Source organism: Peromyscus eremicus, chromosome 4, assembly GCF_949786415.1.
Source record: "Peromyscus eremicus chromosome 4, PerEre_H2_v1, whole genome shotgun sequence".
NCBI classification, from domain to species: Eukaryota; Metazoa; Chordata; class Mammalia; order Rodentia; family Cricetidae; genus Peromyscus; species Peromyscus eremicus.
The window spans coordinates 77,109,990-77,117,276 of NC_081419.1; the positions used below are offsets into that span (position 1 = coordinate 77,109,990).

The 7,287-nt window shown below is 44.0% G+C and overlaps 1 pseudogene; it reads right to left on the minus strand.

Moving 5' to 3' along the window:
• Positions 1-5,490: 5,490 nt before the first annotated feature.
• Positions 5,491-6,170, minus strand: LOC131908404 (large ribosomal subunit protein eL29-like; annotated as a pseudogene).
• Between the last annotated feature and the right edge of the window lie 1,117 nt (positions 6,171-7,287).

The following is a 7,287-nucleotide window of genomic DNA, read 5'->3' on the forward strand; positions in this document are numbered from 1 at the left end:
GCAATCATTTTTCTAAGTCAGCCGGTGGGTTCCGTTCATTGCACTCCCCACCTAAAAATAAATTCTCCGGCTGACTGAGAACACACCGATACTTGCTGCGAGTGAAGCAAACTTATGGGGACCATTAAAGTGCCAGGGCATTGGAAAATAACAGTGGAGTGAATGCTGATTTGCATTTATGTCATAAAATAACTTGTCACCTTCAATTTATCACAGTAATTGGTACCAGAGGAGAATGTGTGATGTTAGACTTGGTTCAAAGCCCCCTTTCCTCACCTCGAAGTCCCTGCCTGAAGTAGTAGTGGGCGTGCTTCAAAACAGAAGGGGTCTCAGACCTTTTTCCCATACCTTTGGAATTTGAGTGATGAGATGCCTCAATATATGCAGGAAAATTAATAATTATGATTAATACACGTTATGTATGGATGTCACGCTGAGTGGTGTTTTTATTCATTACTGCAATCAGATTTCACAACAACCTAGAAGTTACATTCTATTGTTGTCTCCGTGTCACCCAAGCAAAATGTAAGGCACATGAAGGTGAAGTCACTAGCTCAAGGTCATACAACCAAGAGGTGGTAGAGCAAGTATTTGTGGCCATGAGGCAAGACCTCGGAGCCTAGGACATCAGATCCTTTGCTGAGCTGCTGCCTGAGGCACAACATAATATAATATTAAGGCCAGGCCACTATCTAGGAACACATTCTCAAGATCTTTAGATCTATGTGCAGGATATAATGACATTGACCCAGAATTATCCCCCGCCAACCAAGAGAGACACCTGGCTGGGACAAGTTACCTTTTCCAACTGCTTTTAAGAAACTAATCAATGGCTGGTGGTTTTTTAGCAGCATAGTGAAGGCATGGTTCTCGTGGTTAGAACAGACTGCCTTCAAGTCTGGGATTCCAGTTCAACAGAAAGCAATTTCTCACGGGACATCATAGTAGGTAGCATCTACATTAGGGCAGTCCTCCAGCTCTCTTCATTCAGCTATTATCAAGGCAGACTGTATATTTTATTTCTGTGAATTACGAGTCGTTCCTCTGATGACTTCTTACATGTTTCTGAGCTCAAGTCTTCCGTGTTTCAGGAAGGAGGTCAACATGGCTTCATCTGACTGGTATGTGAACACCCTGAGAAGGCAATGCATGTTCACCTTTCGGGAGTATGTAAATCACACTGCATCTGATGACAGACCAGGGCTTAGATCTTCCCTCTACCACTGCTTTGGAATCTGGCCAACTCACTCTACTTCTCTGAAGTTGGATTTCCTCTTCTGTCAAAACAAGCTGATGATACCTCCCTGAAGAGCAAGGAGAGTCAAGTGCACACAGTTAACATTGATAGGACACGTAATAGATGATGTCATGAATTCCCATGCTGTCTTTTATCTGCCTTATGCTTTGGAGGGACTCAGCTATGTACACTAGGCTCAGTCTTTTTTTTTTTTTTTTAAATATTGTAGAATATACAGAACATACAATTCTGAAGCATTATCGAGTGCAGTGGCCTTATGTATACACACATTGTTGTGCAACCAACATCAGCACCTGTCTCCAGAACTTTTTCAGCATTCCAAATGGAAGCCCTGTGCCCATCAAGTGATAACTCTCTATCCCCTGCACACCCTGGCCATCACCTTTATGCTGTCTGTCTCTGGGAGCCTGACTAATCTATTTACCTCATATAAATGGGAGCACAGAATATGAGTTGAACACCTCTGATGCAAAAATCTAATATCTGAAATGTTCTAAAGTGTTGCTCAAATTTCTAATGGCCTCATAATAAAAAAAACCCAGGACAGATATCGGGGTAAATGCTGAAAGATCAGAGAAACAAAGAAACAAACCATTGCCACATCTTACCTCTAGGACTCCTCAGCCTGAAAAAGCCTCAGCCGAAAAGGGCCTTAGTTTCTGTCTCTTCACACCTTATATACCTTTCTCTGCCCAGACATCACTTCGTTCTTAGTGCTGGGATTAAAGACGTGTGTGCTTCCCAAGCAAAGGCGTGAGATCTCAAGTGCTGGGATTAAAGGTGTGTGCCACCACTGCCTGGCTCTGTTTTCTCTCCTAGACTGAGTCAATCTCATATAGTCCAGGGTGGCTTTGAACTCACAGAGATCTAGACAGATCTCTACCTCCCAAGTGCTAGGATTAAAGGCGTGTACCACCACTGTCTGGTATCTATGTTTAATCTCGTGGCTTGTTCTGTTCTCTGATCTTCAGGCAAATTTTACTAAGGTACACAATATATCACCACACTAAAGCCTGAAACTTTCTGAGTACCAACGTGATGCCACAAGTGGAAAAATTTCCAAGAAACTTCATTTTATGCTCAAACTTATGAAAATAGTTGTATAAAATTATCTCTAGACTATCTGTGTAGTTATATAGGAAACAGAACTGAATTTTAATTTTGTGTGTCAGTCTTATCCCCAAGATATCTCATTATTTCTGTCTGTCTGTCTGTCCGTCCATCCAGCTGTCCATCCATCCATCTATCTACAAATATTTCCCTCAAATTAAAAATTCATTTCTGGTCACAGCATTTCAGATAAAGGATTCTCAACCTAGATTTATCCTTTTCTTTACTGATATTTAGAGACAGCTTCTCACTTTGTAGCCCAGGCCAGCCTGGAACTCACTAGCCATCCCAGACTGGTAGTAGTGTGCCACCACACCTTGCTGTTACCTCTCTGTTTGTGCCTGCGTTGTTTCACTTAGCACAGTGTCTCCACTGTTTGCCCATGTTGTAGCATGTGTCAGACATTCTGTCCTCAGGGCTAAATGCTATTCTGTGTTGCATGTGCATGGTGCATTTTGTTCATCCTTGCATCCACTGTGGGCATTTGGGTTACTCCCACCTTTTGATTGTTGCTGCTATGGGATCAGTGTACAAATATCTGCTCAAGTCCTGGGTCATAATTTTTTTCGATACACATCTAGATGTGAGAGCATTGATTATATATCAATTCTATGTTTAGATATTTTGTTTAATTTTTTTGGGCCAGGTACCTTTTGTATATATTATTTGGACTAGAAGTGATATTGAAAGGCATCCTGTTGGGATTCTCGGGCATTCTTGATAGACTATTCCATCTAATTAGGTCAAGGACCTAGAAGGCAGTGCCATAAAACCAAGCAGAGTATGTTACTCACTCATTTGGGCTCTCTGACGCCTACCTCTCCTCCCAGTTCCAGGTGACAGATTGCCAGAGCAGGAGAAAATAATCCCAGAACAGGCAGCAATATGGTTTAAAACTGTTTTGCTATAGATATGTGTCTGCCTGTGACACTTATCCCACCCCCAGCCCACCCCCTCCTTTCTCTGCTGGAAGAGCTAAGGCAGGCACCCTGGGGTGTGTTAACCCTTCCAGAGCCAGCTTCAGCGATGCCTTCCAAGTGTTTGATGCTTCAACAGCCCTGCCTCTGAGCAGCAAGTTAGCCAGGAAGCTGCCAGTCACTTGGTGACATCAATTGTTCTGTAACTGACAGACACTGAAAAGTCTCATTATCACCAATAACAGGAACACCTCATCCATATCACACCTGTCAAGGCAGTGAAGCTGGGTCACCTATGTATGTACGTGCCAGCAAAAGCTGGCTCTAGCATTACAGACAAGGAGACTCCTGCACCCTTGCCTATTCAGCCCGGTCCTCAGGGGGGAATTGCAGAAGATCAGAAAGAACAACTCTCCCGAGACCAAACTCGTTCTTCTGATGTTACTTTGAACCTGTTGCTGATCTTAGCAGAGGTGAGTTGTTCGGAGAAAGGTGCTGACTTCGGGGCTCACAAGCCCATGGTAGAAAGTTAGGAAAGAGTCCTCTGGGCCGTGCAACGAACAGCACTCGTTCAATGGTCACTTGGCAGAGGAGAGGCGTCTTCACAAGATGTTCAGGCAGGGCTTTCTAGGAAAGCCGCTTTTGACTGCAGCATTGGGAGGCCTGTTTAGAGGCAGAAGTCACTGGCTGTGTTGTAGAGATCTTGGGGTTTGGCAGCAAATGGGCTGGGGTTTGTCTCCACACTAATTGAGTATGGTATGGGGAGGCAAATTAGTTAACCTTGCTGTGTAGTTTGTGTGTGTGTGTGTGTGTGTGTGTGTGTGTGTGTGTGTGTGTGTGTGTGTGTTTTACTCTTTGCTCTTTGGGGGACCCACCACCCAGTTCCCAAATAAATACATGGAGACTTATTTTTACGTATGAAAACCCAGCTTACTTCTTATGAGCTTTTCTTAATTACCTTTGCCTCTTGGCTTTTATCTTGCTCCATTTTATATACCTTTCTTTCTTTCTTACTCTGTTGCTTACTGTATAGCTGGGTGGCTGGCCCCTGATGTCCTCCTCTCCTTCTCCTTTTCTTGCTTCTTGATCTGTCTTCCCAGAGCTCTTCTCCTATTTATTCTCTCTGCCTGGCAGCCCCACCTATCCTTTCTCCTGCCTAGCTATTGGCTACTCAGCTCTTTACTAGACCAATCAGGTGTTTTAGGCAGGCAAAGTAACACAGCTTCACAGAGTTAAGCAAATGCAACATAAAAGAATGCAACACATCTTTGCATCATTAAACAAATTTTCCACAGCATAAACGAATGTAACACATCTTTAACTAATCATCTACATTGCTGTGCCTGGTTTTCCATGTGCCCTCATCTAGATTAGTATATCATGGTGATGCATTTATTATTCAAAATAGGCAAGATACGGAGCCAGGGTAGAGGTCCATCGATGGATGGGTGGATACAGAAAAATGTGGCACATATACATAGTGGAATTTTATTCAGTTGGTTTTGGTGGCATACACCTGTAATTTTAATACTTGGAGTCTGAGGCAGGAGGATTAGGAGTTTGAGCCCATGAAACCATCTGGGTCTATAAAGTGAGACCCTGCCCACACAAACCATGTTTAAATATTGATGTATGATACACAGTATATACTCTATAATTATTAGATATTACTGTTTCATGCTACTTCCATGTTTTTAATGTTAGGTGAAATATAAATAATCAGAGTGTAGATACAGAATATAAAATTTACACTCAATTATAACACACCTGTGTTGAACCTTTCTGGGAGCAACTGGAAGTGCCATTTCTGTCAAGATGTTTGAGTCTGATGCCACCTCCCACATTCTGGAAGCAAGAAGCCCTTCCTAATCTGATCCCGTCTATCAGCAGAATGTCATGATTAAGTGAGTGTCACCTCTGGAGTCAATTACTAGGGTTCACATTATAGCACTTCAACTTCCAAGTTCTAATCTTTAAACAGGGACAAAACTTGGACCTGCCACTTAGGCCTGCCCAGCATGATTCTTAGCAGGAGACAAAATATGTAAGCAAGGTCATTCTTTTTTTTTATTTTTTATTTTTTATTAACAGATCTTGCCTCAAGCTTATTTGTAAAAAACAGCATAGGGTCCTGATTATCTGCAAACAATGTGTAGGTGTGTCGCCGGTTGGTCTTTCTTCACACTGCCAGACAAAAAACCTTTTTTATGGGGCCTTCACAGGGGCCTGGGCACCTTTGGGAGCCTGAGCTGGAGTTGAAGCCTGGGCCTGAGCTGGAGCTGAGGCCTCTGCCTTGGTTTGAACCTTGGGCTTTGGTTGGCAGAGCTTATGACCCTTGACCGTGTAGCTTCTTTTTTTTTTTTTTTTTTTTTTTTTTTTGGTTTTTCGAGACAGGGTTTCTCTGTGTAGCTTTGCGCCTTTCCTGGGACTCACTTGGTAGCCCAGGCTGGCCTTGAACTCACAGAGATCCACCTGGCTCTGCCTCCCGAGTGCTGGGATTAAAGGCGTGCGCCACCACCGCCCGGCGAATGACCGTGTAGCTTCTAATCTGCTTCCCAAGCTTGGGGTGAGCAATGAAATCAAGATGGCTGAGTTTGCAGCTGGGGCCCTTTGGCATCTTGGGCTTACTCACCTTGGGCTTTGGGGGCGGGGGTGGGCTTAGATGGCCTCTGCACACGCACTCATTGCCTTCACACTGTTTGCCTGCCTCTTCTTCAGACCTTTTTTTTTTTTTTTTGTGCTTCTTGGCCAAGCGCATGTACCTCAGGAACTTGGGGTTGACCCCCTTAAGAGATCTGTATCTTTGTGACCGAGGTTTCATGAGGCCATTTCTGTGCCATTTTTTGGGACTGGTTGTGTGTGGTGTGGTTCTTGGACTTGGCCATGTCGGAACGGTAATGGGCAGCTCTAAGGTCAGCCATTTTTACTAGCCTGTCTTGCCAGTGCACCTGCTGTAGATAGAGGTAGAGAGTCAGTGTCACGCTGGAGCCAGACCACAGTGCCTTGATCCAGAGCTGATTGTGTGCATGTCTACAGGTCTGCATATGGGGGACCTCACCATGCTGATGTCCGCCTGGGAGTGCTTGCACCACAGACGTTGGCCAACAGTCAGATGCTCTCGCCTCTCCCTACCCACAGCCAGTTCAACTTTCACCAATGTACTGCTGGGTACAGGAGGGTCCACTAAGCCACCATGCCTACTTTCCCATAGCTTCACTGAGAAGTGAGAGGGGGGTTCTGGACAGTTCTAAGCCCAACCAACCAGTAGCATATGGGGAGAGAAAGATCTTCCTTTCTTGGCTCTGTAACTACTGTGACAAAGAATATATTAGATAAAATAGCCACTGTTATGGAAGCATTCATTCATTCATTCATTCATTCATTTATTCATTCAGATAGGGTCTCAATATATAGCCCAGACTGGCCTTGAGCTCATAATCCTCCTGCCTCAGCTTCCTTGGTATTGGAATTTCAGGTATGCAGATATTGCTTTTATCAGTCCCATCACGTGCCATTCTATCTATCTATCTATCTATCTATCTATCTATCTATCTATCTATCATCTATCTATCATCTATCTACTAGCTAGCTACCATCTATTTTATCTATCATCTCCAAGGTCTTTTAATGTAGCCCAGACTGTCCTCAAACTGTCAATCCTCCTGTTTCTGCCTCCAGAGTGTTGGGATCACAAGTGTGAGTCGCTGTATTAAGCTTTATCTCTCCTGCTTAAAGAAAATCACATTTATCTAGTGTGTGTGCACATATGTGTGCACACACATGCATGTGCCATGTAGAGGTCAGAGGACATTGTGAAGGAGTCACTTCTCTTCTTCCACTCTGTGGGTCCTGGAAGCTGGATTCAGGTCATCGGGGCTTTACCTGTTGAACCAGGTAACTGTAGCAACGAAATCAAGCCCCGGCAAACACGAGGAGTAGGGGATTTAATAGCAGGAAATGGAACAATCACAGGTTTAGAAGGAAGTTTGTAGCAAGTGGCTT